This window comes from Canis aureus, chromosome 19 (genome assembly GCF_053574225.1).
Source record: "Canis aureus isolate CA01 chromosome 19, VMU_Caureus_v.1.0, whole genome shotgun sequence".
Lineage (NCBI taxonomy): Eukaryota > Metazoa > Chordata > Mammalia > Carnivora > Canidae > Canis > Canis aureus.
The window spans coordinates 16,067,502-16,086,463 of NC_135629.1; the positions used below are offsets into that span (position 1 = coordinate 16,067,502).

General features: G+C 35.8%; 1 protein-coding gene across 10 annotated transcripts in view; it reads right to left on the bottom strand.

The window, feature by feature from the left end:
* CNTN4 (contactin 4) overlaps window positions 1-18,962 on the bottom strand; it is a 927,650-nt gene that overhangs the window by 666,617 nt on the left and 242,071 nt on the right. For all 10 annotated transcript variants that reach the window (XM_077858022.1, XM_077858031.1, XM_077858030.1 and 7 more), the window contains one exon: window positions 17,480-17,535. The gene's annotated coding sequence lies outside the window, so the exon portion shown is untranslated. The remainder of the gene's footprint in view (window positions 1-17,479; window positions 17,536-18,962) is intronic.

Genomic DNA, 18,962 nt, shown 5'->3' on the forward strand with positions numbered 1-18,962 from the left:
CACACTGAACACCTACAAATTCGAACTGAGATGTAAAGAGAGAACAGCTGGAATGTTACAATGAGAAAAGTCTTCTTTTCTAACAAGGTAGGAAGGCAAACAAAATAAAAAAGAAATAAAGTGAGGGAGGAGAACCACGACTAGCAGGGCTACAGTGGAGCAGCTAAAGACTCTGGGGTATGAAAGCCCAGGACTGGAGAAGCAGGAACTTTAAAAATCCATGCCTCAGTTTTTCCTGACAGAACAGTGCTTAGCAGGAGGGGCAGTGAAACATCAAGATTCCTGGAGTCACTATAAGAGGAGGGGCATGTGGGGGAAAGCTCACTGCAAGCTGCAGTCAGATCTCCGTAAAGGGCTGGAGCCCCACAGCCCTTGGAGCATTTGGGAGAAGCCCAAAGGTTACACGGGTTGGCTCCAGAGCTGCTTTTTCACTACAGCCTGGTAAGAGACAGGGGTGACTGTTCTTTGTTCCCTTTAGGAGAAGTGGTCCCCTAGATGGTGGGTGCAGGGCCCTGGATCTGAGGGCGCCAAAGCAGACAAAGCTGGCTATCTTCCGTTCCCCCTGGGAGAGGCAGAAGAGGGGAGGGCACAGGAAAACAAGAACTTTCTGCCAGTGGGTGCCCGGCAAGCTATGAAGATCAGTGTACCCGCACCTGCCCCCAAGAGAATTGAGAAGAGTATAAAATGGGAGACTGCAGTTAGTTACTCACAGGGAGCTCGACTCCAGAGCTAGAAATCTGGCTGGCGCCATGTTTTTTTCCTCTTTCTTTCACCTTGAACCTGGGCACCATTGCACAGTCAGTGCCTCTAGGGAACAAAGGCCAAACAGAATAAACAGCTCATATTGAGCCCAGCACATGGGAAGGGGTGGGGCATCTCCACTCAGGCAAGGACACCTGAGAATCAGGGCAGCAGAACCCTCCTCCAGAAGAACTGCTGGAAGAACAAGGAAAGAGCAAGTTTACTGAACAAGCAGCACTGGAAAGCTCCAGGACTGAGAGAAAATAGTATATAGAACTAGAGGGTCCTTTTTTATTATTATTATTATTACAACTCATTTTTATACCAGACTAAAAATTTCCAATATTTTTTTCTCTTTTCCCACCTTAACTACAATATTTTACTAACCTTTGTTCTTAAGTTTTTTCCTTTTTGAATTTCATATTTCTACAATTATGGCTTAGATATATTTTTCACTTCTGGATTCCCTTCAACGTCTTCAATTTAATCTTGGTAGATATAAAAGATATGGGTATTTGATTTTTGTTTTTCTGGTCTTGTTTTGTTTTACAATTGTGGAATTTAGTACCTTCTAACACACGACCTAAATACACCCAAAACCAAGTGGAACACCATGTTGGTCCATTCTGTGAGATTCTATTTTCCCCTCCTTCCCATTCTGCCCCCCTCTTTTATCTTGTTTATGTTTTTGTGGTCAATGCTGGGTCTTTATATAAGTATTGCTGGTTTATATAAATTTGGGATTGAGCATCTTCTAACATACAGAACAAAATACACTCAGAACCAAAAGGATTACCCCTTCAGACCCCTCAGGGAGACTACATTCTCTCTCTATTACCACTTTCTCACCACCACCATCCTCCCCTCATTTTTTTCTCTTTTCTTTTTATTCTTTTTTGTTGTTGTATATTTATTTTTTACTAATTTGTTTTAATATTTTTCACTTTAGTGGTCCTTTTATTTTGTTCTTTTTCTTTTATTTTCTGGTCTCTGATCTCTTTGGAATTACCAAGGGTGTATTTTACTTAGGTCATGGTTAATATTTCTGACTCAGCTCACTCATATATCCACTCTGCACTAGAAAAGAGAACTAGAAGGAAGAATTCCCCACAAAAGAAGAATCAAGAGCAATATTCTCTGCCACAAAATTACAGAGTTTGGATTTAAGAAATTCAATTCAGAAGTACAATTATAATGCTACTGGTGGCTCTGGAAAAAAGCATAAAGGACTCTAGAAACTTCATTACTACAGAATTGATATCTAATCAGGCTGGAATTAAAAGTAATAAGAGGATATTTTCACAATGACCAAGTTGGAGATGCAATCCAAACTGGATGCTCTAACTGCTAGGGTTAATTAGGTGGAAGAAAGGGTGAGTAACATAGAATACAAGTTAAGGGAAAAGATGGAAGCTGAGGAAAAAAGAGAAAAACAATTAAGAGCCCAGAGGAAAGGCTAAGGGAAATAAATGATAGCTTGAAAAGGAAGAATATACGTCTAATTGGGATTCCAGAAGAGGCTGAGAGAGGACCACAAAGTATATTTGAACAAATCATAGTTGAGAAATTCCCTAAGTTCGGAAAGAAAGAAGGCATTCAGATCCAAAATACAGAGAGGACACCCCAAAAATCAATAAAAAAACATTCAACACCTTGACATTTAATAGTGAAACTTGCAAATTTCAAAGAAAAAGAGAAAATTCTTAAAGCAGCTCGAGACAAGAGATTCTAAACTTATATGGAGAAAAATATCAGATTAACAGCAGACGTTTCCACAGAGACCTGGAAGGCCAGAAGGGGCTGGCATGATATATAGAGGGTACTAAATGAGAAGAACATGCAGCCAAAAATACTTTATCCAGCAAGGCTGTCACTCAGAATAGGAGAGATAAAGAGTTTCCAGGATAGGCAGAAATTGAAAGAATATGTGACCACCAAACCAGCTCTGCAAGAAATATTAAGGGGGACCCTGTAAAAGAAAGACGGAGTAAGCTACAAAAATAGGGACTGAATAGGTAACAAAATGACACTAAATTCATATCTTTCAATAGTAACTCTGTACATGAATGGGCTAAATGACCACATCAAAAGACGCACATATCAGACTGGATAAGAAAGCAAGACCCATTTATATGCTATCTATAAGAGACTAATTTTAGACCTAAAATTTTCAGACTTCCAGCCTGAAAATGAAGGGGTGGGAAACCGTTTACCATTCAAATGGTCCTCAAAAGAAAGCTTGGGGTAGCAATCCTCATATCAGATAAAGTAGAGTTTATACTAAAGACGTAGTAAGAGATGAAGAGAGACACTATACCATAGTTAAAGGGTCTATTAAAAAAGAATTGACCTAACAATCGTGAATATTTATTGCCCTAATACGGGAGCCACCAAGTATATCAATCAAAAACAAAAGTAAAGAGATACTTAGATAATAATACACTAATAAAAGGAGACTTCAAGATGGTACTTTCAGCAAATAACAGATCTTCTAGGGAGACCATCACCAAAGAAACAAGGACCTTGAATGATACACTGGACCAAATGGATTTCACAGATACATACAGAATATTCCATCCAAACACAACTGAATACACATTCTTCTTAAGTGCACATGGAACTTTCTCCAGAATAGACCACAAACTGAGTCACAAATCAGGTTTCAACCATTACCAAAAGACTGGTATTATCCTCTGCATATTTTCAGACCACAATGCTTTGAAACTAGAACTCAACCAGAAGTTTTTGGAGGAAACTCAAACACATGGGTTAAAGAGCATCCTACTAAATGATGAATGGGTCAACCAGGAAATTAGAGAAGAATTTTTAAAAATTCATGGAAACTAATGAAAAATAAAACTGGTCAAAATCTTTGGGATACATCAAAAGTGGTCCTAAGAGGGAGATACATTGCAAATACAAGCCTCCCACAGAAAACTGGAAAAATCTCAAATACACAAGCTAACCTCCCACCTAAAGGAATTGGAGAATGAAAAGCAAATAAAGCCTACACCAAGCAGAAGAAGAGAGATAATAAAGATTACAGCAGAATTCAATGGAACAGAGAATAGAATAACTGTAAAACAGATCAACAAATCCAGGAGCTGGTTCTTTGAAAGAATTAATAAGATAGAGAAGTCCCTAGTGAGCTTTATTAAGAAGAAAGAGAAAAGGCTCAAATTAACAAAATGATAAATGAAAGAGGAGAGATCACAACGAATATGAATGAAATATGGAAATATGAATGATTTTAAAAACATTATTATGAACAGGTATATGCCACCAAATTAGGCAATCTAGAAGAAACGGATGCATTTCTGGAAAACCACACATTACCAAAACTGGAACAGGAAGAAATAGAAAACCTGATAGGCCAATAATCAGTGGATTATTGGAAGTTGAAGCAGTCATCAAAAACCTCCCAAGACAAGTCCAGGGACAGACGGCTGTCCTAGGGGAATTCTACCAAATGTTTGAAGAAGAAATAAGACCTATTTTACTAAAGCTGTTCCGAAGGATAGAAAGGGACAGAATACTTCCAAACTCATTTTATGAAGCCAGCATTGGGCAGCCCGGGTGGCTCAGCGGTTTAGCGCTGCCTTCAGCCCAAGGCCTGATCCTGGAGTCTCTGGATTGAGTCCCACGTCAGGCTCTCCCTGCAGGGAGCCTGCTTCTCCCCCTCTGCCTGTGTCTCTGCCTGTCTCTCTCTGCGTCTCTCATGAATCAATAAATAAAATCTTAAAAAAAAAAAAAAAAAGCAAGCATTACCCTGATTCCAAAACCTGACAAAGACCCCACCAAAAAAGGAGAGAATTACAGACCAATATCCCTGATGAACACAGATGCAAAAATTCTCAACAAGATACTGGCCAATAGGATCTAACAGTACATTAAGATTATTCACCATGACCAAGTGGGATTTATCCCTGGGATGCAAGGCTGGTTCAACAATCTTGAAACATGAAAGATCACATCAACAAGACAAAAAACAAGAATCATGATCCTCTCAATAGATGCAGAGAAAGCATCAGACAAAATACAGCATCCAATCCTGATCAAAATACTTCAGAATGTAGGGAGAGAGGGAACATTCCTCAGCATCTTAAAAGCCATCTATGAAAAGCCCACAGCAAATATCATTTTCAATGGGGGAAACTGAGAGCCTTTCCCCTAAAATCATGAACACGACAGGGATGTCTACTCTCAACACTATTATTCTACATAGTACTAGAAGTCCTAGCCTCAGCAATCAGACAACAAAAAGAAATAAAAGGCATTCAAACTGGCAAAGAAGTCAAACTCTCCCTCTTCACAGATGACATGATACTGTATACAGAAAACCCAAAGACTCCACCCCAAGATTGCTAGAACTCATACAATTCAGCAATGTGGTAGGATACAAAATCAATGCCCAGAAATCAATGGTATTTTGGTAGCAAAATTTCTATGCTACCCAGGGCAATTTACATGTTCAATGCAATCCCTATCAAAATATCATGGACTTTCTTTACAGAGTTGGACAATAATCTTAAGATTTGTATGGAATCAGAAAAGACCCCAGATAACTGGAGGAATTTTGAAAAAGAAAACCTAAGTGGGGGACATCACAATGCCGGACTTAAGCTGTATTACAAAGCTGTGATTATCAAGACGGTATGGTACTGGTACAAAAACAGACACATAGATCAATGGAACAGAATAGAAAATCCAGATTGGGGGCCCTCAACTCTGTGGACAGCTAATATTCAATAAAGTAGGAAAAGACTATCCACTGGAAAAAAGACAGTCTTTTCAACAAATGGTACTGGGAAAATTGGACAGCCATGTGCAAAAGAATGAAACTAGACCATTCTCTTACACCATACACAAATATAATCTCAAAATGGTTGAATGATCTAAACGTGAAACAAGAATCCATCAAAATCTCTAGAAGAGAACACAGGCAACAAGCTTTTTGACCTTGGCCACAGTAACTTCTTGCAAGATACATCTATGAAGGCAAGGGAAACAAAAGCAAAAATGAACTACTGGGACTTAATCAAGATAAACAGCTTCTTCACAGCAAAAGAAACAGTCAACAAAACTAAAAGACAACCTACAGAATGGGAGAAGATATTTGCAAATGACATATCAAATAAAGGTCTAGTATCCAAGATCTATAAAGAACTTATCAAACTCAACACCCAAGAAACAAAAAAATCTAATCGTGAAATAGGCAGAAGACATAAACAGAAACTTCTCAAAGAAGTTTTGTTTTGTTTTTGTTTTATGAGTTTTCCTTTAATAATTTTTCTAATCTTTACAATGTTTTCACAGCTTTGGTATTCTCTGATCTCTACTTCCTGAGATTAATATGGCAACTTCATTTTATGAAAGCCAGTTTATTACATTTTTCCTTATTTCTGAGGGAAAGAAAACGAGGAAAGGTATATTTGTGCGTTCCTCTCCTTTCTCTTGTGTTCCTCTCTGTTTCTGGTGAATGCCAGGATGAACAAGGTTTCACAAAGAGACCAATAAGCACATGAGAAAATGTTCCACATCACTTGTCATCAGGGATGTACAAATCAAAACCACAATGAGAGTTACCATCTCTCACCAGTGAGAAAAGTGAAAATTAACAAGACAGGAAATAACAAATGTTGGAGAGGATGTGGAGAAAGGGGAACCCTCTTGCACTGTTGGAGGGAATGCGACCTGGTACAGCCACTGTGGAAAACTGTGTGGAGGTTCCTCAAAGAGTTAAAAAGAGAACTGCTCTACAACCCAGCAATTGCACTGCTGGGGATTTACCCCAAAGATACAGATGTAGTGAAACACCAAGACATATGCACCCCAATATTCATAGCAGCAATGTCCTCAACAGACAAACTGCATAAGGAGCCATAATGTACTTTGACAGATGAATGGATAAATAAGATGTGGTGTGTGTGAATATATATATATTCACACACACAATGGATTATTGAGCCATCAGAAGAGACGAATACCCACCGTTTACTCTGACATGGTTGGAACCAGAGTATGTTATGCTGAGTGAAATAAGTCAATTGGAGAAGGACAATCATCATATGGTTTCACTCATACATGGAATATAAGAAATAGTGAAAGGAATTATAGGGGAAAGGAGGGGAACTGAGTGGGAAAAATTAGAGAGGGAGACAAACCATGAGAGACTCCTTACTCTGGGAAACAAAGGGTTGTGGAAGGAGGAGGGTGTTGGGATGGGATAACTGAGTGATGGGCACTGAGGAGGGCACTTTTTGGGATGAGCATTTCTATATGTTGGGAAATTGAACTTAAATTTAAAAAATGTAAATAAATATCCTTAAAAAAAGAAAAAAAGAAAAAAAACAGAAATAGAGTGAAAAATTATAAAAAATAGGAAGGAATAGTGGAATTATGAAAAACAGTCCATGAAAAGGTGAGAAAGAAGAAACAGGCAAAAACAAAAAGAAATGGTAGAAATATAAAATGGTAGAAAAATATTAAAATACTTTGATATTAAAAATAAATACAAAAATTCAACTCCCTTGATAAAAGTAGAAAAAAAATCAAACAGAAAAATACAGCTGTATGTTATTAACAGGAGACGCACCTAAAATGACACGTAAGGGTTAAAAAACAAAGTAGAAGAGAAATCCCAGGCAAATGGTAATTTAAATAAAGCAGCTATAGGAGGTATGGTAATGTTAAAATCATATAAAATAAATATTATACCCAAAAGTATTACTGAGAACAACAGGAAAAGAGAAAAGTACATAATGATCACAAAGTCAACTCACCAAACAAAGCAAAACAAAAACCCAAAAAAGAAAACAGAAAAATCTGATATTCAATCATCAAATTAGCTTCCCCATGTTCACACGAAATATTAGTAGTGATGCAGAACTATAATCTGTGCATGTTTTTTTCTCACTTTATTTATTTCTATTGAAGTGCAGTTGGCACACAATGTTACATTAGTTTGAGGAGTACAAAATAGTGACTGGACAAGCCTCTACATTACGTTATGCTCACCACAAATGTAGCTACCCTCCGTAGCAATACAACGTTATTACAATACCATTGACTATATTCCCAATGCTGCACCTTTTATAGAAGGGCTTATTCAGCCCATTACTAGAAGCCCATGTCTCCCAGTACCCCACAATCATTTGTCCATCTCCTCTACTGGTTTCCCTTCTGGCAACCATTAGTTTATTCTCTGAATTTATTGGTTTGATTCTACCTTACTTCTTTCTTCACTTGTTTTGTTATAGATAGCACATATAAGATAAATTATATGGTATTTGTCTTTCTCAGACTTACTTCACTTAGTATACCAAGTCCACTCTTGATGTTGTAAATGTCAAGACACCATTCTTTTCTCTGGCTGAGTAATATTCCAGCACATGTGTGTGTGTGTGTGTGTGTGTGTGTATGTGTGTGTGTACATCTTCTTTATCTATTGATGGATAACTGGGTTGCTTCCATATCTTGGCTACTGTAAATAATGCTGCAATAAGCAGGGGGGGTGCATATATATATTCAAATTAGTGTTTTTGTTTTCTTTTGGTAAATACTCAGCAGTGGAATAACTAGATCCTATGTTATTTCTATTTTTAATGTTTTGAGGAAACCTCATACTCTTTTTTGTAGTGGCTGCAGGACTTCACATTCTTACCAATGGTGTATGAAGTTTCCTTTTTCTTCATATCCTCACCAACACTTGTTATTTCTTGTATTTTTTATTCTAACCATTCTGACATGTGTCAGGTGATATCTTATGATTTTGATTTGCACTTGTCTAATGATTAGTGATACAGAGTATCTTTTTCATGTGCCTGTTGGCCAGCTGTATGCCCTTTTTTTTCCAGAGGGAAAAATGTCTATTTGTATCCTCTGCTCATTTTTAATTGTATTATTTGTTGTTTTAGTGTTGAGTTGCATGAATACTTTGTATATTTTGGAAATTAACTCCTTATCAGGTATAACAATTGCACATATCTTCTCCCATTAAGTAGGTTGTCTTTGGGTTTAGTTGATGGTTTCCTTCACTGTGCAAAAGCTTTTTTATTTGGTGTAATAGCAATAGTTTATTTTTGTTTTTGTTTCCCTCGTCTGAGGAGACATATGGAGAGCAATGCTGCTAAATGTCAAAGAAATTACTGCCTGTGTTTTCTTCTAGGAGTTTTATGGCTTCAGGTCTCACATTTAGGCCTTTAATACATTTTGAGTTTTTGTGAACAGTGTCTGAAAATGGTCCAGTTTCATTCTTTTGAATGTAGCTGTCAGTTTTCCCAACATCATTTGTTGAAGACACTACTTTTTTCCCAGTGGCTATTCTTTCCTGCTTTGTTGAAGATCAATTGAGCATATAAATGCGGGTTTATTTCTAGGTTTTCTATTCTATTCCATTGATCTATGTTTCTATTTTTGTGCCAGTACCATACTGTTTTGATTACTACTGCTTTGTAATATACCTTGAAGTCCAAAATTGTGATGCCTCCAGCTTTGCTTTTATTTTTCAAGATTGCTTTGGCTATTTGGGGTCTTTTGTGGTTCCATACAAATTTTAGAGTTGTTTGTTCTAGCTCTGTGAAAAATGCTATAGGAATTTTGATAGGGGTTGCATTAAATCTGTAGACTGCTTTGGATAATGTAGGCATTTTAACAATATCAATTTTTCCACCTATGAGCATGGAATATCTTTCCATTTGTGTCAGCATCTTCAATTTCTTTCATGAACATCCTTTCATTTATTCAATAACCTATTTATCATTGCATTCTCTTCATTTTCCTCACAACACCTAACACAGTCAGTATTTTTCATTACTTGTTTAGCATCTGCCATACCTATGACCTATCAAACTCAAAAGCTGAAGGTACACATATATTTTATTTGCCACCCTATCATCAGAACTTAATATAGTTTCTGACATATAATTAGGTCCCTATATATATCCTTGTTGAAAAAAAAAAAACAAATGGCCCCAAATTCTCCTGTTATTTTGATCATTCCCCATAGCATAACCCTTCCTGTTATCCATAAAGAAAGGATACAACAGCAATTGTATCAAATGGAGCAATTCATACAGCCACATTTTTCATAGTAAAAAGTTTCTGGGGTACCTGGATGGCTCAGTCAGTTAAGCATCTGCGTTTGGCTCAGGCCATAATCCCAGGGTCCTGGATCAGCCCCCTGCTCAGCAGGGAGTCTGCTACTACTCCTTCCTCTGCCTCTTCCCCAGCTCGTGCTCTCTGTTTCTCTCTCAAATAAATTTTTAAAAATCTTTTAAAAAAAGATGAGAAGTTCCTGCTTAGTGTTATAATCTATAATATGCTACACTGAATAACTCAATCATCTTCTATATTCCTAGACTATGATTTTAATTTCAATTTCCAAAGAGAAAGCCAAAGTTAAAAAAAGAACACTCCATGTTCGAAAGGAAAAAAATCATAAATAATAGAAATTGAAAGACAATCGAATTTTACATTTTCAAGCAGTGATTTATTTTCTTGGTAGCAATTTAAATTGTATTCAGAACCATACGCACACAGAAACATTTTAATGTAAGGCCATAGGGATGTGTTCTTTTCATTCTAACATTACCCTCATGGTATGTTAATACATTTCTCTCAGCGCAGGTAATGTTACTTTTGCTAGGGAAGGCTTTGTGGACTATCAAGAGAAACATAGCAGGAATAAAAATCATGTTTCTCTGCTAAATATTTCCCTGCTTATCAAAAGTCCCTGAGGGCTGATTAAATTCATTAAGTGCTAGCAGATATTCTAACCATTCTTCTCTTTCTGGTCAAGACACTAGCACAAGAAAAACCAACCTTGGGACAGCTGGGCTGCCAATAATATAATGTTGTAGCCTAAAATTTATAGCCAAGTTACATTCATTTAAAAAGTATAAATTATAGAGGGCCTGTTTTATAACTGACACTATGATCAGTACTCGACATTTGTTCTTCGTGACTCTTGCAATTGCCCAACAAAATGACTATTAGTGCCCTTACTTTGTAGTTTGAGGAATCTGAGGCTTACAGAGATAAAAATTGAAAAATTTTAAATGTTTACCCAATTCTGTTTGCCTCCATCACTCATAACCTTTGTATTAAACCATGAATCTTTAGAATTAGAAACCTGACTTCGTCTTTGGCCTTGGAGGATGTGTCAGGACTTTTAGAAAGATGGTACATATTGATTTGAATGACAACCTAAGGAGTCTGCTTATATTGTATCTGAAGTCTGCTTAGTAACTGTATCTGAGGGAGAAATTCTATCTTTTTAGGAAAAATGCATTTCATAATCTATTACTATAATATTATATACTATATATTACTTCATGTATAAAATTCACCATTCACTGTACAATTCAGTGGTTTTTAGTATATTCACAAGGTTGTGCAGCTATCACCACTATTTAATTTGATAATATATCATTTCAAAAAAGTAACTCTATGCTCATTAGCAGTACCCCCATGTTCTTCTCTGTCCTTAGTCCCTGGAAACAACTATTACACTTTCTATCTCTATAGTTTTGCCTATTCTGGACATTTCATATAAATGAAATCATATATGTGGACTTTTGTGTCTGGCTTCTTATAGTATTTTCACAATCTTTCCATGTTGTAGCATGTATCAGTACTTAATTTTCCTAATTTATTTTTAATTGACTAATATCTCACAAAAGATGAAAATTACTTATGCCAATATAGAGAAAAAGAATTTAATTATTTTCTTCCATTGTCTGTGTGTTCATTAGACTGTTGTGGTGTTAACAAAACCAATTTACATGCTGTAAGTCCTTGAAGAATATTACAGTTTCCATTTTGCTGACCGGAAAAAGGAGTCTCAGAGAAGTCTAGTTTACCTGCTCCAACATTAAAGTAAGAATTTAAAGCACAGGGTTCTGAGCACAAAGCCAAAATTATTTTCACTTTGTTGATAGATATATGACAGGAACAACTAAATGGCCCATTCAGCCGCTGGACCTAGGATCTTTGGTTCACCAGAGACAGACTTTCAAAAGCTGAGCTAAGCTTCCACATTCCATCAATCCAGAAGTCTTTGTGCAGCTGAGGTTACTGAACTCAAGGGCATGTCAGGGCCAAATAGGTAGCAAATGAAGTGGCATGGTAAACTAGAGAAGCAAGAGGAAGGCAGCTGCTGCCCAGGAAAGCCCTTCTGCCATCAAAGAGTACAAGCCTGGAGTAGGAAGATACTCTGATTTCTTCTATAAGAGAATCTGTAAATCATCATTATATCTGAAATTGAATTTTCAAACATTGGCAACAATTTAAAATTTATCTGTTTGGAATTAAAAGGAAAAAAAAGATGAAGAAATACATGAACTAAAATAACTGTGTTTTGAGGCTGTTTTAATCCATAAGCTACCACCTTCACAACCTGTGGTGAAAGACAAAAGGCTATAGTACCTAGAGGTGGTGCCAAGGCCATCCTTAAGGACAACCAAAAGGACATGATTACAATTTGAAAGAAGCTGATCTTTTCCTGCCTTTCCATCTTGATTCTGGAAATGTCCAACAACTGTATTTATTGAAGTATAATTGAGATACATTTTTATTAGTTTTGGGTGTACAAGGTAATGATTCAACATTTGTATACATTGTAAAATGTTCACATTAAGTCTATTTAACATCTGTCATCATACAAAGTTACATTTTGTTTGTGATGAGAACTTTTAGATTTATTTTCTTATTCAAATTTACAATTCAATATTATTGACTATTGTCACTGTGCTGTATATTATATCCCCATGACTTATTTTTATAACTGGAAGCTTATTTTTTGTTTGTTGTTTAAGATTTATCCATTTAATTTTAGAGAAAGAGAAAGCATGCACATGAGTGAGTGGTGGGGGGGTGGGTGTAGAGGTGGGTGGAGAGAGAATCTCCAGCAGACTCCCTGCTAAGTGTGGAGTCAGAGGCAGGGCTGGACTCAAGGCCTGATTCTCAAGACCCTGAGATCATGACCCCAAGACCAGGACCTGAACCAAACCAAGAGTCAGATGGTCAACCAACTGAGCCACCCAGATGCCTCTGGAACTGGAAGCTTGTACATCTTGATCTTCTTTACTTAGTTGGCCTTCCCTCAAGTCCCCCTCCCTTCTGGCAACTACCAATCTATTCTCTATATGTATGAGTTTGGTTTGGGTTTGATTGTTCATTTGTTTTGTTTTTTGGATTCCTGCTCTAAGTGAAATCATACAGTATTTGTCTTTCTTTTATTGACTTATTTCACTGAGCATAATACCTCTAGGTCATACATGATGCCACGAATGGCAAGATTTCAGCTGCGTTTAATTACAATTGTGTGTGTATGTATATATGTACACATACATGCCACACATCTTTATCCATTCATCCATTAATGGCTATTTAGCCTATCTTGACTATTGTAAATAATGTTGCAATCAACTAATTTTCAAATTAGTATCTTTTGTTTTTGTTTTTGTTTATAAATACCCAGAAGTGAAATTGCTGGATCATATAGTTTTTTCATTTTTGAGAAATTTCCATACTGTCTTTCACAGTGGCTGTACCAATTTACACTCCCATCAACAGTGCATGAGGGTTCCCCTTTTTCCACATCCTTGCCAATGCTTTTTATTGTCTTTTTGATTTTAACCCTTCTGACAAGTCTGAAGTGATATCTCATTTTCATTTTGATTCGCATTTCCCTGGTAACAAGTGATGTTGAACACCTTTTCAGGTGCCTGTTGGCCATCTGCATGCCCTCTTGGGAAAAAATGTCTATTCAGATCCTCGGCCCACATTTTATCTGGGTTATATTTTTTACATTATATTATGTAGAATCTTTATATGTTTTAGATATTAACCCTTATCAGATGTATGATTTGCAAATGTAAGTTACCTTTTCATTTTATTTGTTGTTTTTTCTGCTGGCTGAAACCTTTTAGTTTGATGTAGCCCCAGTAGTTTATTTTGTTTTTGTTACTATTGCTTCGGAAGTAATTTCCAAAACGATGCTGCTAAGAACAAAGTGAAGGATCTTACTATCTATGTTTTATTCTAGTAGTTCCATAGTTTCTGGTCTTATATTCAAGTCTTTAATCCATCTTGAATTAAGTTTTGTATTTAATGTAGCATAGTGTTTTAACTTCATTCTTTGGTATGTGGTTGCTTAATCTTCCCAATACTATTTACTAAAGAGACTGTCCTTTCTTGCCCCCTTTGTCATAAATTGACCATACATGCATGGAGGCTTATTTCTGGGCCCTTTATTCTGTTCCACTGATCTATTTGTCTGCTTTTATTGGCATCAAAGTATTTTGATTCCTGTAGTTTTATAGTATAGTCTGAAATCAGGGAAAGTGATTCCTCCAGCTACGTTCCTTTCTTCTCAGGATATCTTTGACTAGTCAGGATCTTCTGTGGTCCCATACAAACTTTATTTTTTTTGTTGTTCTATTTCTGAAAAAAATGCCATTAGAATTTTGATAAGAATTGTATTAAATATGTATATTGCGGGCAGCCCGGGTGGCTCAGCGGTAGAGCACTGCCTTCAGCCCAGGGCATGATCCTGGAGACCTGGGATCAAGTCCCACATCAGGCTCCCTGCATGGAGCCTGCTTCTCCCTCTGCCTTGTGTCTCTGCCTCTCTCTGTGTGTCTCTCATGAATAAATAAATAAAATCTAAAAAAATAAAAATAAAAATAAAAATAAATAAATAAATAAGTAAGTAAGTAAGTAAGTAAGTAAGTATATTGCTCTGGGAGGTATAGACATTTAACAACATTAATTATTCCTGTTTTCAGTGTATAAGTCTTTCATTTCTGTGATTAAATATATTCCTAGGTGTTTTATTCTTTTTTTTTTTTTTGGTATTTTATTCATTTTGATGCAACTGCAAAGGTGACTATTTTTTTAACTTCTGTATGATAGTTCATTGTTAGTGTATAAAGATGCAACATATTTTTGTATATTGTTTTTGTGCCTTGCAACTTTACTGAATCCATTTATTCTCAGTGTCTTGGTGGACTCTTTTTTTTTAAGATTTAATTAATTTATTTATGAGAGACACAGAGAGAGAGAGAGAAAGAGAGAGAGAGAGAGAGAGAAGCAGAGACACTGGCAGAGGGAGAAGCAGGCTCCATGCAGGGAGCCCAATGTGGGACTTGATCCCAGGTCTCCAGGATCACGCCCTGGGTGGAAGGTGGTGCTAAACTGCTGAGCCACCTGGGCTGCCCTGGTGGACTCTTTATGGTTTTCTACATATAAAATCACGGCATCTGTAACTAGTGATAGTTTTATGTCTTCCTTTCCAATTAAATGCCTTTCATTTATTTTTCTTGTCTAATTGTTCTGGCTAGAATTTTAAATACTATGCTGAAGTTCAGTAGCAAGAGTTTGCATTCTTGATTCTAATCTTAAGGGTAAAGCTCTCAGCTTTTTGCCATTGAATATGATGTCAATATCTTAAACTTTTAAAGACAGCAGAATTGGAACACAAAAGATGTCATTATGTACTCCATTCTTTCCATGGATAATTACTGAGGATTGAATGCCATGATGTAGAAAAAAGATATTATCAGTGGCTGAGTAGGGTCCAAAATAGGAAAGCTAGCTAATCAAACAAGCAATTATCGTACAATGTGATATTCATGTTGTTCATGTTGCTTGCTATTGGCACTGAAGGAAAGCCTAAATCTAGAGAAGAAAAAACACAGAAGCCTTCCTCAAACAGTAAGATTTTAGTTAGCAATAAAAAGAGTTGATGAAAGATGGGAGAAGGGTGCAGGGTGAGAAGAACAAAATATTTCTGAAAGCAGGAAAAGAATGAAGAAAAGCAAGAGAAAAATGTCATATTTAAACAATTTTTTAAAATTCAACCTATTCAGGAAAAGGGGTTGGTGAGAAATGAAGGAAGAGGGGTAAGCAATGGCCAAATAATAAGAACCTTCTAAAGCCATGTCAAATAGCTGGAGTTGATTCAAGGAAAACAAGGAACACTGAAAGATGTATAGGTGGTTATGATAATCTGATTAGATTTAGGAAATGATTTAAGAGGATCACTTCAGCTACTTTGTCTGGGATGGACTGTAGGTAGACAAGTCCGTGGAAATTTAAATAGAAACTAATAGCAAGTTTGATAACACTCAATACAATACAGTACAATAGTCATCACCATGAGAAAAAGCCTGGCTCCTTCTAGGATTAGAGATTATTCAGGCAGAGGCTCCTCCAAATTTATCTACAATCAGACTTCATAACACTAACACACGCTGTCAAAACTGGGTTCCACAACAGATGACCCAAATAGCTTACCTAATAGATTCATGAGAAGTAACAGTTACTGTTTTTAGCCACAGAATCTGGGAGTGGTTTGTTATAGAGCCATAGCAAATTGATAAAAAAAAAAAAATACCTTACTTGATTCTTGGCTTTGGAAAAACATCTAAGGAATCAAGGAAAATAATTTTTTCTAATTTTTTTACAATTAAGGTTGTTAAAAATAATCTTCCCCTCAGAGTCAAAATCACATGCTAATATATTTACCCAATGTCATTAATCTCTGTTCTGAATGACTATGTTTTTCATTTTTATCTCCTTGGGAGATAAGTTGTCCATCAAGACTAATTAGCACAACTTTTAAAATGAGTTGGCATTTCATTTTACTCATCATTGGAATGAGACCCCTTCCACCACCAAACCTGTTAGTGTTTTCCCTCCTCATGAATTCCTAGTTAAATATAATAATTTTAACATCACTGATGTCACTTTTAGGGGATATATACTATTATAGGTGAACTATGTCTATAAAGATATGTTTAAATCCTAAACCGTAGAACCTGTGAACACAACCTTATTTGGAAAAATGTCCTTGCAGACATTAGCAAGTTGAGATAAGGTTGCACTGGATTAGAGTGGGCCCTCAATCCAATGACTGGTGTCCTTACCACAAATACAAATTTGAACAAAGGCACACAGGGGAGAAGTCTATGTGAAGACAGAGAGGGATGTGAGTGCAGCCATTACATGCCAAGGAACACCAAAAATGTTGCCAATTATAAGAAACTAGAAGAATCAAGGATGGATCCCTCCCTCATGGCCTTCAGGGAGTATGAGCCTGCCTATACTTCGATTTCACACTTCCAAACTACAGAACTGTAACAAAAATAAATTTCTCCTCTTTTAAGCCTCCCAGTTCATGGTTCTGTGTTACAGCAGGCTTAGGAAATAAAAACAGATATTTTACCTTTTTTGGATCTGAATATTTTACGAAGGAAAAATGTGCATATATCATAGATCATAAGTTACACTGCTTGTATCCCTAAAAGGCTTCAATTTTAAGACCTGAATATTTTTAGGGCTTAGTAACTTAATATTTGTATTCATTTGATGGATTAAATGTCCTTTCCTATAAAACCATTTGACAGAAGTGCAACAACCTTTACTTTTAGTCCTAATACTCTTTCCATGATGCCAAAATCAGAAGTTTTTGGGTTATAAAATTAATCTAAGACACAGGAAAGCTACTACAACTATCTTTTCCAGCAAGGCTTGGGAAGGGTCTTAATTTTATATTGTTAATTTAAAACTTTACATGATTTTACTATCTTCATTAATTTCAACCTTCAGAAAAACATTAAAATTATCTCATGTATCGCTCTATAGGGAAATGGCTCAATGTTTCCATAAAAACTAAGGATGCTAGCCAAAAGTAAAGTGAAATTTAGATAATCTTCCCTTGTGGGAAGCTTACCTTTTAAGGCAGTTCTTTGGAACACATGCTGTGGAGGTATTGTATGTCAAAGATCCCTAGAATAAAAATAAAACATATACAAATAAATACATTTTTCAAGTATAAATAAGCTTATGAGTAGCTACCACTTAACCACTGCCATTCTAAAATTAAATTAGGAGGAAATGAAAATTAAATATGGTTGGTATGAATTTCCAGCTTGATAGAATTGCCCAGATTAGGAGTCAGGAAGCCAAGTTCCTTTTCTGATTTATCTCCCACTAGCTATGTGACTTTTGACAAGTCAATTCACCACTCTAGCCTTTCTTTGTTAGTATAATGGCTCTAGGAGCCTGTGATATTTTGTGGTATTCAGATTCAGTAAAAAAGAGAATTTCTAAAGAAGATATATTACAATAGCTTATAAAATAATGAAAAGGTGAACAATGAACTAGGAAATTCCTGGTGGTTTTGCTAGACATATGAAAATGTAAAATGAGAGTAACAATAACAAAAACAAAATACTCTTTCCATAAATATGGTATTGTATCTTCTCTTAAAGCCACCAAGTTAAAATTAATTGCAAAATAATTCTGTGCCTGAGAATATTTTCTCCTTAAGCAATACTGTTTCCCTTTAAGAAAAAAAAAATATTACTGAAAATAATTGTATATATTCATATCTTCATGTTTATGCATATGTATCTTCTAACCAAGTTTCTATTGTAGATTACCTCTCAGCAAAATAACTGCCTTATAATTTTTTATAATTAAAAATATCATTTTATGTAGATATATATAGATTGGCCACTCAGAAGTATCATTATACAAGCCTGGTCTAATTTACATTTAAATAAAGTATAATTGATTAAGATAGAAATATTGTATGTTTCTGATTAGCAATAAATACATTATCACTTATTAAGATTATGCTAGCTCCTGCTGGGTATCTTAATAATTCATCACTATATTAAGTACTTAACATCCTTTACTTTTAAGTTAATATCAATAATGGTCAGAAGGTAAGAACCAAATATGTCTGCTTTATATTGTTAATATATCCAGAAATGTAATTTATCTTTTTTTAATATGCTTTCTTATATATTCCCCCCAAATAAAATGCCACGAATGATTACGACAAATGAAAGGAAGTATTTCCTATGATATAAACAAAAAACCTATATTCAAGTTAATAATGAATCATAAATAAATCACCATTTGTTTTATTTTACTATGGTCAGTCACCAGCTCTATGTATGTGAGTTGGCTACAAAAATTCAGTGTGTACCTCATTGTTTCCCTTTTTCTTACATTAAGGATAATCATTGATAAGAAGGTAAAGCTCTGTTTATAGCTATTGGCATCATTTGCAACTCCAGCTTACACATCAGTAACAACAGTTAAAAAATGATAATAAACCTGAAAAAACAAAAACCACAATTTTGGTCAAGGTTTCATTCTTTCTTTTCAAGTATTACTAACCTGACACACACACACACACACAC